This window comes from Notechis scutatus, chromosome 6 (genome assembly GCF_049901735.1).
Source record: "Notechis scutatus isolate UNSWTSFEM ecotype Mainland chromosome 6, rNotScu1.2, whole genome shotgun sequence".
Taxonomy (NCBI): Eukaryota; Metazoa; Chordata; class Lepidosauria; order Squamata; family Elapidae; genus Notechis; species Notechis scutatus.
Window position 1 is genome coordinate 36,791,013 of NC_142014.1, and position 15,990 is coordinate 36,807,002.

Genomic DNA, 15,990 nt, shown 5'->3' on the forward strand with positions numbered 1-15,990 from the left:
GTGTGTGTGTGTGTGTGTGTGTGTGTAAAAGAAGAAACAGACATCCTGCGATCTCCGGAACTTAAAATTACATTTAATGTGCTTACTAAGCTTTCATCAGCCTCTGCTGACATCATCAGAGTATTAAGCTACCATTACAGAGATCTTTGCCTTTATATATCATTAATCAATTTTGCCTTTGCACGCCTAATAGGCCCTCTCAACTGCCTCCCATCCGTAATTAGCTCTGGTGTTTTTGCTTCCATGATGTTGGTTAAAGGAGACTTAGCTCTTGTTGTTGCTTTCTCCCATACCTGACCCAGGCTGGAATGCTTATCTCTAGGAGGTGATGTTAACATGCCAGCGATTGCAATTTGTTGCTTTGCTCGTGACCTTGTAGTTGGCCCAGCTCGTTCTTCATTCTTCCCGTGTGCCATAACTTGAGGCAGCTTTGCCGAGCTTCTCTGTATTTGGACAGGCCTTGCTGTGCCTTCACAGTACGAGTCCACATGCCCAAGGATGGGGGGTGCCACGGTCCCTACTCCCCAATGGGAAGTGGTCTCTGCTCCTCCTGCAGGGTCTTTCTTGGTGTCTCAGTGCTTGGCAGACCGGTGATAGTTCGATATGCCTATCGATAGAATTATTGTTGGAAAACCAGGCTTCTTTTAAAAGGCATCCTTCTTTGGTTATATCCCGGGCAACAACCTCAGCTTTTTTGAAACCTGAATGTGTGATAATGCTCCTGTATATATGTGCCCAGATCTGAGAGATCAGTTGTTTGTGTTGAGCAGCCAGTTTGTGTTTGTGTACCCTGGTCTGTAGCCACTTGGTCATTTCCCCTATGTAATTGCTTGCACAATCACTACAGTTGATGCGGTAAACCACCAAAGATGTCTCCTTCTTGGGTAGTGCTTCCTTTGGACGCATCATTCTCTTAGAGTTTGGTCTGGTTTGTGCACCACCTTGACTCCATGCCTCAGGAGAATATGTGTAGCAGATACTTTCAGATACTCCCCGTATATATGGGAGCACCCTCCACGTGGTTGTTCCACTGGCACCTTCAATGGGTTGCCGGGCCCTGGGTGTAGTACACCTTCGGATAAAGTCCATGGAATAACCATTGAGCTTGCAGACCTGATAAAGATATGCCCGCTCTTTGGCTTTGGCTGTCAGTGTATTACAATGAGTGTCTACCCTACTAAACAGTGCCTGAATACAACTGACTTTATGTGTAACGGGGTGATTGCTCTCATTGTGTAGGATACGGTTCGTGCTCGTGCTTTTTCAGTACACACTTGTGTCAAGGCTCCCATCCAGGTTGCGACTGACTAGCACATCCAGGAAGGCCAGCATGTTATTGGTCTCTTCCTCCATCGTAAATTGGATGTCTGGATATATGGAATTGAAGATGCTCATTAATCTGATCTTATCTTCTTGTTTAACAATGATAAACATGTTATCAACATAATGTGCCCAAAACCTGGGCTCATAAATTTTCATTGCCTCATATTACAATTTTTGGAGGACCGCTTCTGCTATCACTTCCAAGACTGGAGATTCCATAGGCGTCCCCTTTATCTGTTCATATCGATGGCTGTTGAATGTAAAATAGGTCCTAAGGTAGAAATTCAACAGGAGGAGGGGGTCATCTGTGTTAGGGAATTTGGGGTTTTGCGGCTCCTTTTCTAGTAATAGTTCCTTTATAGTCAGGGCAACCAGCTCCTGGGGGATGGACATAAACAGTGACACGACATCAAATGACACCATTGTCTCATCCTCCCCAACTTCCATTCCCTCCAACCATTGTAAAAAGTTGGTAGAGGATCTCACACTGGTAGAGGCATCTTCGATTAGATGTCGTAATTGCCCATATAACCATTTGGCTAAACCAAATGTGGGAGTGCCACAAAGGGAAACAATGGGGCACAGGGGTACCTCTGCCTTGTCTCATAGAACCATGCCATGGCAGAGTCTCTTCGATGAATCATTTTTAGATCCTCCTCATCAACTTTAAGTTCCAGAGATCACAGGATGTCTGTTTCTTCTTTTACAAGTATACCTGGAACTCAAAAACGAGGTCCCACTCGCCATCTTCAGGCTGGTGCTTTCGGCTTCATGCTTAAGCAAAGCACGAAGCCGAAAGCACCAGCCCGAAGATGGCGAGTAGGACCTCGTCAAAACGTCGCCAAGATACTCTCAATCTTACATGGGAAAAGACCCGAACACGCCAAGACCTGCATACCTGTACCCGTGAAAATCTATGATAGATAGATAGATAGATAGATAGATAGATAGATAGATAGATATATGAAACATAAAACATACTATCAAATCATACTAGTAAACAGTCAATAAAATAATAATAAAATCATAAAGGATATAAGCAACAAAGTTACATTCATACAGTCATCTTGGCAGGGAGTGGGAGGAGATGGATGAAAGGAAGGATAAGAAGATTAATAGCAATAGTAATGCAGACTTAGTACATAGTTTGACAGTGTTGAGGAAATTATTTGTTTAGCAGAGTGATGGCTTTCAGTAAAACAATGTTCTTGTTTCTGGTTGTTCTACTGTGCAAAGCTCTATAGCGTCGTTTTGAGGGTAGGAGTTGAAAGAGTTTATGTCCAGGATGTGAGGGATCTGTAAATCTCTGTGTAACAATTCATAAATATCATTTATTTTAATTCATAAATAAATAAATATCTGTGTAACAATTCAAAAAAAAAAAAAAAACCCACTGAGGAACGAATAGGTTCAATGTATTTGCCAAGTTGAGATCATTCTTCAATTGGTGCTTGATCATTAGCTAAAAAATGGTAATTCTGATCAATGATGTACCATGTAATGAAGAAGGTTTATGCTTTGGGTCTTGAAATGTATCAATACTCTTTGCAATGAACAGACAGTTCAATATTTTCCTCAAAGTATAAATGCACACGAAACCTTATCCAAGATTCTTTTGTACTATTAAATAAAAGGAATTGTTTTGTTCTCATTCAGCTAAGTTGGCACATCAGCCTGTGCCAGAAATTCATCTGCATAAGCTGACAATAACAGGGCTGGCTCTTCAATGCAATAAAGCTTACTATAGTATTTTGTTATACTCTGCTTACCCTATGATACAAAGCAACCTGATAGGCATTTTAAATAACATTTAAACTTACTAAAGAGATTTTTGATGTGAATGTTAGATTTTTTTTTATATTGATTATTGACATAAGTGGACTGAGCCTGGGGTGCTGAAAAAGTAGAGGTAGACATCAACTTACAACAGTTCACTTAGTGACCGTTCAAAGTTACAACAGTACTAAGAAAAGAGACTTAGGACCACTTTTCACACTTACAACCGTTGCAGCATCCCCATGGTCACATGATTTACATTTGGATGCTTGACAACTGACTCACATTTATGATGGTTGCAGTGTCCTGGGGTCATGTAATCAATCACCTTTTGCGATCTGCTGACAGTCAATGGGGAAACCAGATTCATTTAACAACCATGCTACTAATTTAACAACTGCAGTGATTCACTTAACAAATATGGCAAGAAATGTCATAAAACAAGGCAAAACTCACTTAACAAATATCTCACTTAGCAACATAAATTTTCAGATCAACTGTGGTCCTAAGTTGAAGACTACCCGTATAACACTTTTAAAGAACCTTGATTCTATTATGATTGTTATTACATTTGCTCAATGGCGGACAGTTCTTAGAAAAATTCAGCAGACATTCACACCTGGGTTTCACATTCTATTGAGACTATATTTTCCTAACAACTCTATTTCTGAGAATGGAAAATCTACAAGCCCTACCAATTTCTAGATGCCTTTTGGGATCCTTCTGGACTTAACTACAGTGCACTTTGCCAAAACTACTGCCATAGCCATTCACAATCTCTGGTCTGTTTTACAAAGCTCTTCCATAGATTGTAAGTGATTAGTGAATGGCAGGGTAAGGATCACTCCATTAGCCAACCTTCATTTTATAGTCAGTACTCTCCCAAAGCCCTGACCACAGCTACAGCCTCAGGATTACACTTTCCCCCCAGGAAGAGGAAGGAGGAGGAGGAACCACTACCACCCGGAACTATCAAGAATATGATCAGATAACTCCATTCCCTCCCAACAGTTTCAATCTCATTACGTGAGGGGAAAAAAACATTATATTTGTTCCCCAAGATAGCAACTGAGGCTGTGATCATTCCAAGTCACTTAAAGGCTGCTCATAAGATTATCACAAATCGTTTTACTTTAGACTTTATTAACAGCAAAAGTGAAGCAAAGAATGAATTGGGACAACAATGAGAAAGCAAAGAATTATGGACAGGAGAGATAATATCTGAAGGCCAAATGCAATCTGAAGCATTAAAAAAGGTTTATGATTATGCTACCGATAATTGTAAGGTTTCATTTAATAAATTAGATCCTTACAGTAGTGCCCTGAATTGGGATGGCAATTCCAGAGAACTCCCTAAATCCTGAGTTCTAATACTAATCCCATTAAATATCAAAGAAGGATATGACAAGATATTACTAAAAATATAGAGATGAGGATAAAAGAAAGTCCCCAAATTAGAATGTACATTTCATACATGTGTGCATTTCAAAGTCTTCCACAAGATAGAGAGCACTTGTTGGCAGTGGGTCATCCTCCCCCAGGTCTGAAAACACAAAAGTTCAAAGATGATATATGTCATAAAACACAAACTGGCTGAATTATACTGAAGAATAATAATGCTAAGAATTATGCTGAAGTTTCAAGATCACAATGCCTGGGTTCTCAACATACTAAACTCAAAACAAATTAATTACATTATGGCTGAATATATTATATGAATCCAGACTGAATGATTCACTCATCTGCAATTATTTGGAACATGGGCCAGACCTGTCTATTTAAGGAACACCCAGAGTGAATCCCACAAATAAAACTTGGGGGGGGGGAGGCAAAGCAATTTCCTATGGATACTACATAACATTGGTCCAGCACATAGATACTAAATAATTAGATCACATTTTAATTTTTCTCATTTGCTTGTCTATTTTACTGTGTGACATTTATCTGGTCATGTTTTTAAAACAAATAATTGTAAAGCTGGAACAAAATTAAAATACCTACCAACCATTTAACAAAATCTAAGATTTCACATTTCATCTTCAAAGCATATTAGAGCCATCTTAGTAAATATATAATAACACCTCTGCCTTAGGAAGAATCTTTTAGTTCTCTTTCTATAATTTAGCTCATCTTGTTCTCAATTTATAATTTTAGCGAAATCACTTTCATTAACCATGTTTCATCTTTATCACTATTTCTTGATCTGAAACAGGGTTCATAAGGTTCCTTATCTGCATCAGTGGCAGTATTCACAAATGTGAATTATATATCATTATATAATGTACTCATTAGTAAAACTAAGCAAATATGCCTGGGTAAAATGTACAGTAAAGTACATTGGAGCTGAGTGATTGATTTCATATCCACTCCCTGGAAGAAAGCATGCAGACATCTGGAGAAGGGAAATCACTGACAGGAAGAAAAATAGCCTGGGCTTCCCTAATAAAAAAAATGGTGGCAATCGGAGACATACTTCACAGGTGAATGGAACCAGCAATTTGCAAAGTGGACAATTAATTCATGGAATATCTAGTCTCTCAGGAGCAAAAACCAAAGATGTGACTGAGAGCCTTATTGAAATAATCAAGCCCACACAAACAATGCAACAAAGAGCCTAAAAACTATATCAAGAGCCTATGAGCAGCTCAGAATGAAAGCAAAGATTTAAGAGCACAGGTGGTATTTTCATCTGTATTTCACATTGGTCAAGAACTAATGAGGGAATGGGGGAGTTTAGAAGTAAATCACTGGCTTAAAAGGATGGTGAGGTTGAAAAAACTTTGGATTCCTAGACCATGGTCTACATTACGTTTATGAAGGGCCAGGTGATGGCTTCAGCTCACATGAACTGGGAAGAATGTGTTTAGAAAATGACTGACTTGTCTTATCCAAAGGGCTTCAAATTAAAACTGGAAGAGGGCGGTGACCAATCTTTAGGATCTACGACCTAATCCTAAGCATCAGCCCCAAGACAACCAACCAACCAATGAGGTAGGGAGTGGTGAGAAGGAAGGAGAACTCAGATATAAAACTGGAGACATAGGAAGCAAAAGCAGGGTGAGGAACAAACAGGGCGAATTTGAATTCCTACTACACAAGAGTAGGTACAATATTGTTGCCATTACCAAAACTTAGCAGAATGAAATTCATGACTAGAATGTATTGCTGGAAGGCTATTGTTTATAGGCTATAAACAGGCCTAACAAAAAGAAGATGAAGTTGCATTATATGTAAGAAATCACTGCACCCCTACAGAAACGCATAAAACCAAGAATGAAAGCCTTGAGTGCATATGGGTTACTATAAAAAGAAAAAAGAGTGACATTGTCATAGGTGTATACTATAGGCCATCTAACTATGCAGAAGAAATAGATGCAATTTTTTGTTAATCAGTTAGCTAAGGTGTGCAGGAAACACATCACAACAGTAATGGAGGACTTTAGTTACCTCAACATCAACTGGGAAGCAAACTCTGTAGCAAGTGGGGGATCAAACAGGTTCCCAATGGGCCTAGCTGACAACTTTTAGAGTAGGGTACTATAGGATCAGCTATAATAGATTTAATTTTTAATAAGATGAAATAAGAGAGAGGATTGAAGTTGTGGGAACAACTTCAACTAGATTGAAAAAATGCTACCAGATTCCTGTCTTTATCTTTGTCCTTCTCCTTGCTTCATTCCCACCCAGTTTTGTTTCTTTGTTTCTCTTCCTTTTCCAGTGTAGCACCTCTTTGTCATATCTCCCATTTTCTTCCAGCTTCTCTTTAACTGTGTTGACTAGAAAGAGGAATGTAAATATGGGTACAGTGTTTGGGTATAAGTACTTTTAATAAGAGAATTGTTACATGCAGACGAGGGATCAATTAATTTAATAAATCAAATTAAATTTCATTTTCAGTCATTACACTATATATTCATACACACACACAAACACACACACACACATTCTCTTTCTTGGAGGGGTGTCATTTTAAATTCATTTTAAATCCTTTTGTTTCCCAAAATTATTTACAAGACTTATGATCAGGCATAAGTACAACACAAAGAGTGTTTGATTGTAATAGCAGACTAGGTGCTAAATTGTATTAAACAATCACAATTTCTGTAGGAATGAAATTACAACATTGTTCTCTAGCAAGAGCAGGCAACCTTTTATCCTTTATGTATTTTAAATCAGCTCCAGATAGCAAGATGAACAGGTAGAGATTATGAAAACTGACAGTACTCCCAAACTTCTGGAGGGCACCTACTGCAAGATTCATCTGGGAAAGATTTTCCATTCTAAATCAGGACTACATAAAAATCTGAGGCCCAGAACCTCGTGTAGTTACTCAATTCTGCAATACTTTTATAGTTATAGAAGATCTCCAAGAATTAATACATAATGGTAACATGACATTAAAAAAGAATAAGTACAAAACTAGCAGAAAAATATATTAACTATATTTACTATTAAAGTTAACACCATGAATTTAAATAAACCTTTATCCTGCCTTCTCAATTTTTTGAATTGTAACCATCAATATATTAGTTCAAGGCCAACTGAAATCTTACTCTATCCAAAAAAATTCTGCACACCTTTCTAAACCATCATATCATTTTCATTCACAATTTAGAGGTGTAAGAAAACTGGATCTGTCCAGATTCTGTTGAAATCTGTCTTGAAAGCTACATATTACACATACTGGCACTATTTATTTCCTACTCAACAGTGAAAACAAATGAACTGTAATGATATCCAAAAAAGGATACAAAACAGAGAAGTGTATCTTTAAATGATTTTTTTTCTATATTTGAGAACCAAAGACTTGAATGTCCTTGGCTCACATCCAGGCTGATGCAAGAAGACGACTGCTTGGGTGCAGTACTGTTTTCCCACCCCTCCTCCACTCTGCAATTCCAAACCAATACTTTCCCTCCCTTTTTTGTGAGTTAGGGGACTCTAAATAGCATGGCATGACATATCATAGCAGAGTATGAAAACACTGAGCTGAGATGATTTTTTTTTTTAAAAAAGCAGAACTTTATTTTAAAACAGAAATATTCAGGAAATGTCCTTTCAAAATGTATTTTGTGAGAACACTATTCATCAACAATGTATTTCAATCTTTCAAATGTATAGGATAAATTCTAATACATAAAATATCAGTTTATAATTGAATTAAAGAAGATTCTTTGTAGGAAAAACTTTTACTGCCAGTTTTCTATTTCTGCAATTTTCTAAGGCAGTAATTAATACTTAACTGTAAATTACTTGGGTCTGTTTAATATTGGACCCAGAATATATTTTTCCACCGATAAGGCTGTGAGAGATTAGTCCAGGGCTTAATTTCATGCAGTTTCAATATTATTCAAAACTAATATAAAAATTCAAAGTTTTACCTCTTCCTTATTTCAATTCTTCCTCACTACTTGAAAAATGTATTATGACTTCAAATGAAAACTCCTTTCTTTGTTGAATCCAAGAATAACCTAAAGCATTTAAAAGAAAATTCTTCTCATATTTGATTTACAGGTATACCTTTCCTTTAGACTTGTATTCTCATTACTAGGACTTCAGGGAGATATGACAGAGACTGAGAAATAAAGTAGCGTGTAAGTTCGTGGATAGAGCAATAATGAATAAATATCTTTTGTCCATAAAATCTAAGGCATATGTTGATATTTATATATTCTGATCTCATAAAACTAGGCAAATACTTGAAACGAACAACTGATAATCATTGTCAGCAATAAGAAATGGTAAACATTAAAACTGCAGCCTGATCCAGATTCAAAGGCAAAATGTGATTTGGAGCACATGTGGATACATATGAAACATCTGTTAAGAATATGTTAAACCTATGGTGTCTTCTTCCAGAATTGCATGCCAGCTGCAGAAAGCAGCTACAATCCTCTGAAAAGCTGGAGCTGCTTTAACATGATTCCAACAGGTGATGTATCCATGACAAGTTTTCTCCTAATCACAATCCAATCTTTTGACTCCAGATCTTTGCCCAGCCCTATTAAATCTCATCTACTACATTAATGGTTTTTTATCATTCAGAAAAATCAAATATTTGAGGCAAACAATGGACATGTTCTAACTATTAGAGTATACACACAAATTAATTCAATCTGGATGAAACCAATTTTGTATATTTATATTGTATAACCTTGTATAATATTTCTGAAAAGCCTTTTAATTCCAAAGAAAAGGGGGAAAACTAATAATCATATTAGTCTCTTGCAGCAAATACAACAAAAATTTTAAAATTTCACAAGACAGTTTAAGTAATTTCTAATAGCTATCTAAAGCAAGCTAGGCTGTGCATATTCTCAACACATGCAGTTTCCCCCATCGCACCATCTGTTACATAAATAATGTTATACTGTATTATGTATTAAAAATAAGCATTTTTTAAAAATCCATTACTGTACTGTTTTTTTTTTTTAGTTCTCTTATTCCCTTATTCCCAGAATGAGGATTGGAGCTAGATTGAGAAGAAAATCAGAGCCTTGTGTTTGTGCTTTTTTTTTTTGCAACTACATGAGTACCGGACTGATTTTAATATGAGGCAAAGTAAAATCAGGTAACAGATTCCGAGAGGTGGAAGTTGGTTTATTTGTCTTCATGTCTTTCTCCAGAAGGCCTGCTCAGCTTAATGTATTATTTTGATGGGCTGAACACCAGGGAGTGTTATTGTAGATCAAAGTAGATTGAAGTCCTATAATGCCAGATGCAGGCACTTCCAGAATGGCTAACCTGACTTATCATTTGAGAAAGTCTAAGGGTGAATCAGTTCAGCCAAAAGCCATATCATCTGCCAATACTTCTGGAGCTGCACCAGAGATTAGCTTCGAAATGAGGCACTATAGGTGTTATGGCAGCATGTATGGTGTCAGGCTTCACACCAGGCACTGCAGTACATCTCAATCCTCCAGACACTTTATTTATAACAAAATTTACCCTTAGCAGAACAGTCACAATCAGGACATAACTGAATAAGTTACACTTTTGGGAAGAAAATAACTTACACACATGCATAAGATCTGCCAACTGCAGAATATGGAAATCAGTATCTACATAATCTGTTTCGGGTTTAAATATTATAATTTTTCTTCCCACATCTGCTCAGTATTTACATAATGGTTCTGACTGGCCTCAGAGTCACTCTTCCAGCTTCAGCCCTTGCAAAGTTTTGCTCTGATGAAAGACTTCAGAGTAAGGTACCTAAGTGGAGAAGAAGCAACAAGTTCCCTGCCTCAAACCTGGGAATCTGGGAAATGCTAGCCAGCTAACAGCTCTACCAAAGTGCAAGATGGATCCAAGTTCTTAAAGCTTCTTGTTCAATCTGACATTTTTCAGTCAGGCATATAAAACAAAGGGGTTTGCTTGGAGAGGGTAAAAAAACCCTTTCCCAAATGGGACTTTTATCTCCTGCTTCCTAACTTTTGCAATGAGCTTTTCTAAGCTGCTGATGGGAGATCATAACAGAGGTAACTTCACTGCTTGGCTGGGATTCTCCCTTGCTTTAATTTTTTCATTTCCTGGGCTGACTGACTTTGGAACCATTTTCTTATGACAGCCTTGTACAATCTCTTCAGGGGTTCTGCAAGGAACCTATTCTGAAGAATAAAAGGTAGTAAAAAAACTTGCATGAAATGCTGAATAGGAATTGTAATGGAGTTGTCAGCTGTGACATTGGGACTCAAAGATTGTGGCAACATCTTCCGTTTTATAATGAAATAGGATGAATTGAGGCCATGTTCGTATCATCAAAGAAGAGTACACTGTCTCACTTGCATGGGAACAGCAGGAGGGTATTTGCTGTCTGTACAGGTTGGTTGATAAGCACTAGGGATTTTCCAAAATGTTCCCCATATTTTTTGTTTCTACAGGTTTTAAATTTTTGTTTTGTTCTGGTTTTCTTGTTGTTCATGGAATTATTCATCATTTCCACACATTGTATGCAGTATTAATGTATCTTATCACAGTACTGTAAATACAGGATTATTGTCACTATTTCTCTATACAATAGTCTTTAAACAGTTTTTTGTAACTGCTCATAGAAAGATATGGAATCCTAAATATAAGCCTTACTCAAGAGCAAGGGTCTTCAAACTTGACAGCTTTAAGACTTGTGGACTTCAACTCCCAGAATTCCTGAGCTAACATGACTGGAGGAAGGATTCTGGGAGTTGAAGTCCACAAGTCTTAAAGCTGTCAAGTTTGAAGACCCCTGCTCAAGAGGCTTCCAACTTTTCTATTTACCCAGAAGATGTTTGCATGTATTAAGAGCATAATCTAAACACATTCAACTGAACATGTGTAAAAAGGGTTAGGACTTCAACCATCTGGTTAGTAGAATTTTGAAATCACTGTAAGAGAGCCATGTCAATTTACTAAAAATGATGAAGGTTTAAGCCTTACAATAATGCTTGTGAGTTTGAAAAGATGCTATGTCTTATTTTTAACCAGCTGTCATTATTGTAGAACAGTCTCTGCAAATTATACAATTATGTGTATTCTTTTGCACAGAATTGTTAACAAATATAAATCAATAAATGTACAATGGCTTTAATGATCAACAGTCCTAATCAAAGATCAGTAAATTCCTTTGCCAACTCTAGCATCTTTCAGAATATACTTGATTAGGGCTAGTTAAAACATATATAAAGTATTAAAAATAGGAATATATTCTAAAGATAAATACAATCTGCCTTCTCCTATGCTAGCAATTTTTTCCACCATGTTCCGTTTTCTGGGAAGGTTATTACAAATACTGCAACTTCCAGTAAATTTGATATAAGATCTAATCTACTGAGTTTCCCATGATTCAGTTCTACTAATAACAATAAATTAGTTGTGACTATCTTAACAGTCTTCTCATATGCTACCCAGAAATGCCCAGTTAAATTGTATATAATTAATTCCAACTAGCAGCACTATATGTATATTTTACCTGACAGTAAGTCTTATAGCAGAATAACTTTTCAGTAACATGCGTAAGTCAGTGGTATTGTTCAGTTAATTTTTAGTTGCGTTAAGAGAGGAGAGAAAAGAGTGACTTCTTGCAGAGGAAGGGAAAGTAGTTTTTAATAGCCATCCCCATCAGTATCAGATATCGGTTCACTCGATTCTGAAGAACCAAGCAGCACATCGTTCTTTAACTACCATGCAGACATATATTTTTTCATCCACTTTAAGACCTCACCAATTATTTCTGCCTGCAATCGGGCTGCTGTCCCACGCTGGGACAGCAGCCCGAATTGCAGGCTGAAGCTTATAAAAGTAATTTCAGCCGCAAAACGGAAACTGACATGGTTACCAAACTGGGCGGGGATTCAAGAACAGCATGGCTATCAGGAACGGTCTTTATATTAATTGCGATTATTTAAGCGGCCATGATTAAAAACTGACCGTTTGGTACACGATTTCTCGGAAGTTTCCTCTGCCAAGTTGGACGTACTTAGTATTAGAGTTTTTCTAGCTCTTCCCCTTGCCCAAGAAAGCTGCCCAACCGAACCTGCCCTCGCCTCGCCCACGGTGGCTGCGTTTGTTCCTTGCACATCACTTCCTCCCACACCTTAGGAGCTTTGTAGTGAGGGGAGTTATGTAGGCGGGGGTGGGGGGAGAAGGAAGCTCTCTCTCTCTCTCTCTCTCTCTCCTAACAGCTCCGCGTCTATAGGACACGCGCGCTTCGAATGACTTCTCCACCTCAGAAGCTGCGACAGGATGGGGCCCTGCGTAAGGTTATGGGGAAGAGGGAGGAGAGAAAGGAAGGACGGGGGAGGGTTGCGGTGTTTCCAGGCTGAGCTATGCGCGTGCGCGTTCCCATTAGAGCCGAGAGGTCATTCTCGCCCGCCCGGCCCCCCTGCCGCTTCCCCCCCCCCTCTTAAGCATCACTGGACTGGGCCAGGGAAATCAGAGAGAAGCTGGGCGTGCAGCGTCACGGCGACGGCTGGAAGCCTCGCCCAGCCAGAGACAGAGAGGAGGGAGGGCGCGCGCAGCCGGAGAGGGTTTGGTCAGGGAGGCAGCGGCGGCGGCGGTGGCGGACGCGGGGAACTGAAACGCCGTCCGGTAGGTAGAGGCCGTTATGGGAGGGAAGCAGGAGGAAAGACGCGCGGGGGAACTACGGGGTATGTGTGTGTGTGAACGGGGTATGCGCGGCGCGGCTCTGATACAAGTGGGCCGGCAACGGCTGCTTGCGAAGCGGCTGAGGGCTGCCTTGGAAGGGGGCGGTGGCGGCGGCGGCGGCAGCGGCGCTTTGCGGGCGGGACAAGGCTCTTGAGAGAGAGAACATGGCGGAGGCGGAACCGACCCCGCCGCTCCCTGCAGGGAGGAGAAGCAGGACAAACGCTGCTCCGGTCCTCACTCTCTTCCTTCTCCCGGTTATGGCTGCCTCGCCAAGATAAGTTCGAGCGGAAGGGGAAAGTTAGAGCCGAGGCCGCCCCTACTTCAGACTGTTGGGCGAAAAAGGCGACGTGGGCACGGAGGAGGAAGTAACTCGCGCCTTACTTGTCGCTGCGGGGGGGAAAAAAAGTTCTTGCCGGCCGGACTTGGATGGCGACGGAGGCAGCGGCCTCAGCTGGGAGCCGCAGCCCCGCCTAGTCCGGCTGAGCTGAAGCAGCTCACTGTTTCCATTCTCTACCCCAGCGGGAAGCTGGGCGGCCGCTCCTCGGGCTGCGATAAGCTTCTTCCGCTTCCCATTCTCTTGCCAGAATCCGTTTTCAGCTTTTAAAGGGTGGATTGCAGCAGCAGCAGCAGCGGAGATCATAGTCAGCCAGATCCTCAGTTTAAAGAAGAGCTGTTTTCGGACCCTTCCTTGTTCTTTAAGAGCTGCGTTGAATTCAGATTCTTATAAAGATAGGGAGGAACAGCTCCCGCACGAAGAAAGATAATTAGAGAATACTGTTTGGGCCCTAGTTCTATTAGTGCTATTTTCGCCATTACAAAATCGACTGGAGTAAGAGACATTTGGATAGACAGATGACAGCAACCTGTGATATTCCTAATATTGATTAGTTCAGGCCTTAGTTCTAGAGTGCTTTCTAGAAACATTAAATCAGTTGACATTCATTCCAATTATATTTAAGAATGTAGACAAAGTGAATGGTGTATTTAGTTTTGGGTTTTAAAAATGTCTCAATATACTACATTTTTCTAAATCATTATTTTTAAATTCTGTTTTAGAAATAGTATGGTAAAACTTTCAGTTCTCCATGTTTCTTAGTTAATTGAATGATACTTTCTAATAGGCTTGAACCAATTCATTATTTAAGTAATTCATGGTCTTGAACTAAATCTTGATATGGCTGAAGTAATGATTGCTTAATGTCCGGTCAGAATGATTTTCTGAATAATATTGGGGCCTTGAGATACTCTTGAACCTAACATCTGTCAAAGTCTAGAAGTTGGTTGTAGTGGAAATGCCATTCATTTTTGTGTTAAAATTAATGGTTTTGATATTTATTTGCTGTTCTTTATGTAAAATCAGCTGGTGTAAAATGTAAAGGCATTAGAAAACTTTTTTCCAATACAAATATAACTAAAGATGTCATCAGTCATCTTCAATGTAGCATCATCCTACAGATGAGTTGAATTACAACTCTCATTTCCTGCCAGCTTGTTGGAAGTCTTTGCACATATGCAACACATTTGGTTGGGGGTTGTTTAGCAGATAGGCTTTATTTATCTTTCTGGATGTACCTCCTAGGTTGGTCTTGCTTGGTTATTAAGGGATTAAAAACAAAATAGTTACGAATTAACACCAACTTCTCTTAACCAATTTTTAAGTTCTGTAATGCTAAAAGTATTATGGGAACAGACTTTGAAAAGTGTAAACTCCAAAAAGATTAAAATGAATTAGAACATTAAAAATGCTGTAATGTAATTAAGTCACTAAAGTAACTTTTTTTCTTATACTGTGAATATGAACTATCTTGAGGCAAGAGAATTGAGCAGGGAATGAAGTTAATTACAAAATATAGTTTATTATTAACATTGCTAATTTTAATTATGGAAATATAATATTTAAATGTCCTTGTTTTTCCCTAGAAAAGGTACTTTGTATACTTTGATTATCAAATATAGTTTGTAAGCTTCTGAAATAATGTTTTTATTGGCATATGTTGACATAAATTTGTTTTTATATATATCATAAAAAATTTCCTATCTATATCTGATCTGTTTATATATACAGGTAGTCCTTGACTTACAATAATTCATTTAGTGACCATAGTTACAACAGCATTGAAAAAAGACTACTGGCCAGTTTTCACACTTACAACTGTTGCTACATTCCCATAGTCAACATGATCAGATTTTGGACTTTTGGCAACTGGCATGTATTTATGACAGTTTCAGTGTCCCAGGGCCATGTGATCAGTTTTTGTAAACTTCTCAACTGGCTTCCAACAAGCAAAGTCAATGGGGGAAACCAGATTCCCTTAATAACTGCATGATTTACTTAACTGGCAAAAAGATTGTAAAACGAGCCCAACTCTTTAACTGTCTTGCTTATCAATGGAAATTTGGGGCTTGGTTGTAGTTGTAAGTCAAGGACTATCTGTATTGGCAGTCAGTGAAAATGAATCGTTGCATAGATGTGTGAATCCCCCTTGACTTTTCATTCTTCATATTTTATTCAAACCAATTCTGATGCTAGGACAGATTTGGAGATGAAATAATGGAAAGCAAAAGAAAGGCTGGTCATCTTATGTTTAAAGGGGGAAAAACTAACAACAATGGATCTGTTTTGTTTTTGATGATTTGGATGGTACCCTAATGAATTGATTCATTGAATATCTACTCAAGAATTTTTGCTTCAGCACATTGTTGCAGAATAGAAAAGTATTTTCCAAACAGTTGTCAATTTTTATGTGTGTATTCATACATTTTTTTTGTCCT

The 15,990-nt window shown here is 38.6% G+C and overlaps 1 protein-coding gene and 1 long non-coding RNA gene across 6 annotated transcripts in view; one reads left to right on the forward strand and one right to left on the reverse strand.

Annotated features, from left to right (window-relative positions):
* LOC148130171 (uncharacterized) overlaps positions 1 to 13,720 on the reverse strand; it is a 30,966-nt gene extending 17,246 nt beyond the window's left edge. Inside the window, exons 1-3 of one of the 3 annotated variants that reach the window (XR_015750053.1) lie at positions 12,502 to 12,707; positions 8,481 to 8,570; positions 6,722 to 6,875 (exon numbers count right to left, since the gene is read on the reverse strand). This is a non-coding gene — a long non-coding RNA (uncharacterized LOC148130171). Of the gene's footprint in view, positions 1 to 6,721; positions 6,876 to 8,480; positions 8,571 to 12,501; positions 12,708 to 13,599 lie in introns of those variants that run through there. The other 2 variants (XR_015750055.1, XR_015750054.1) reach the window with 2 other exon arrangements.
* RAP1B (RAP1B, member of RAS oncogene family) overlaps positions 12,685 to 15,990 on the forward strand; it is a 37,702-nt gene continuing 34,396 nt past the window's right edge. The window contains exon 1 of one of the 3 annotated variants that reach the window (XM_087967984.1): positions 12,685 to 12,828. The gene's annotated coding sequence lies outside the window, so the exon portion shown is untranslated. Of the gene's footprint in view, positions 12,829 to 13,061; positions 13,977 to 15,990 lie in introns of those variants that run through there. The other 2 variants (XM_087967985.1, XM_026667763.2) reach the window with 2 other exon arrangements.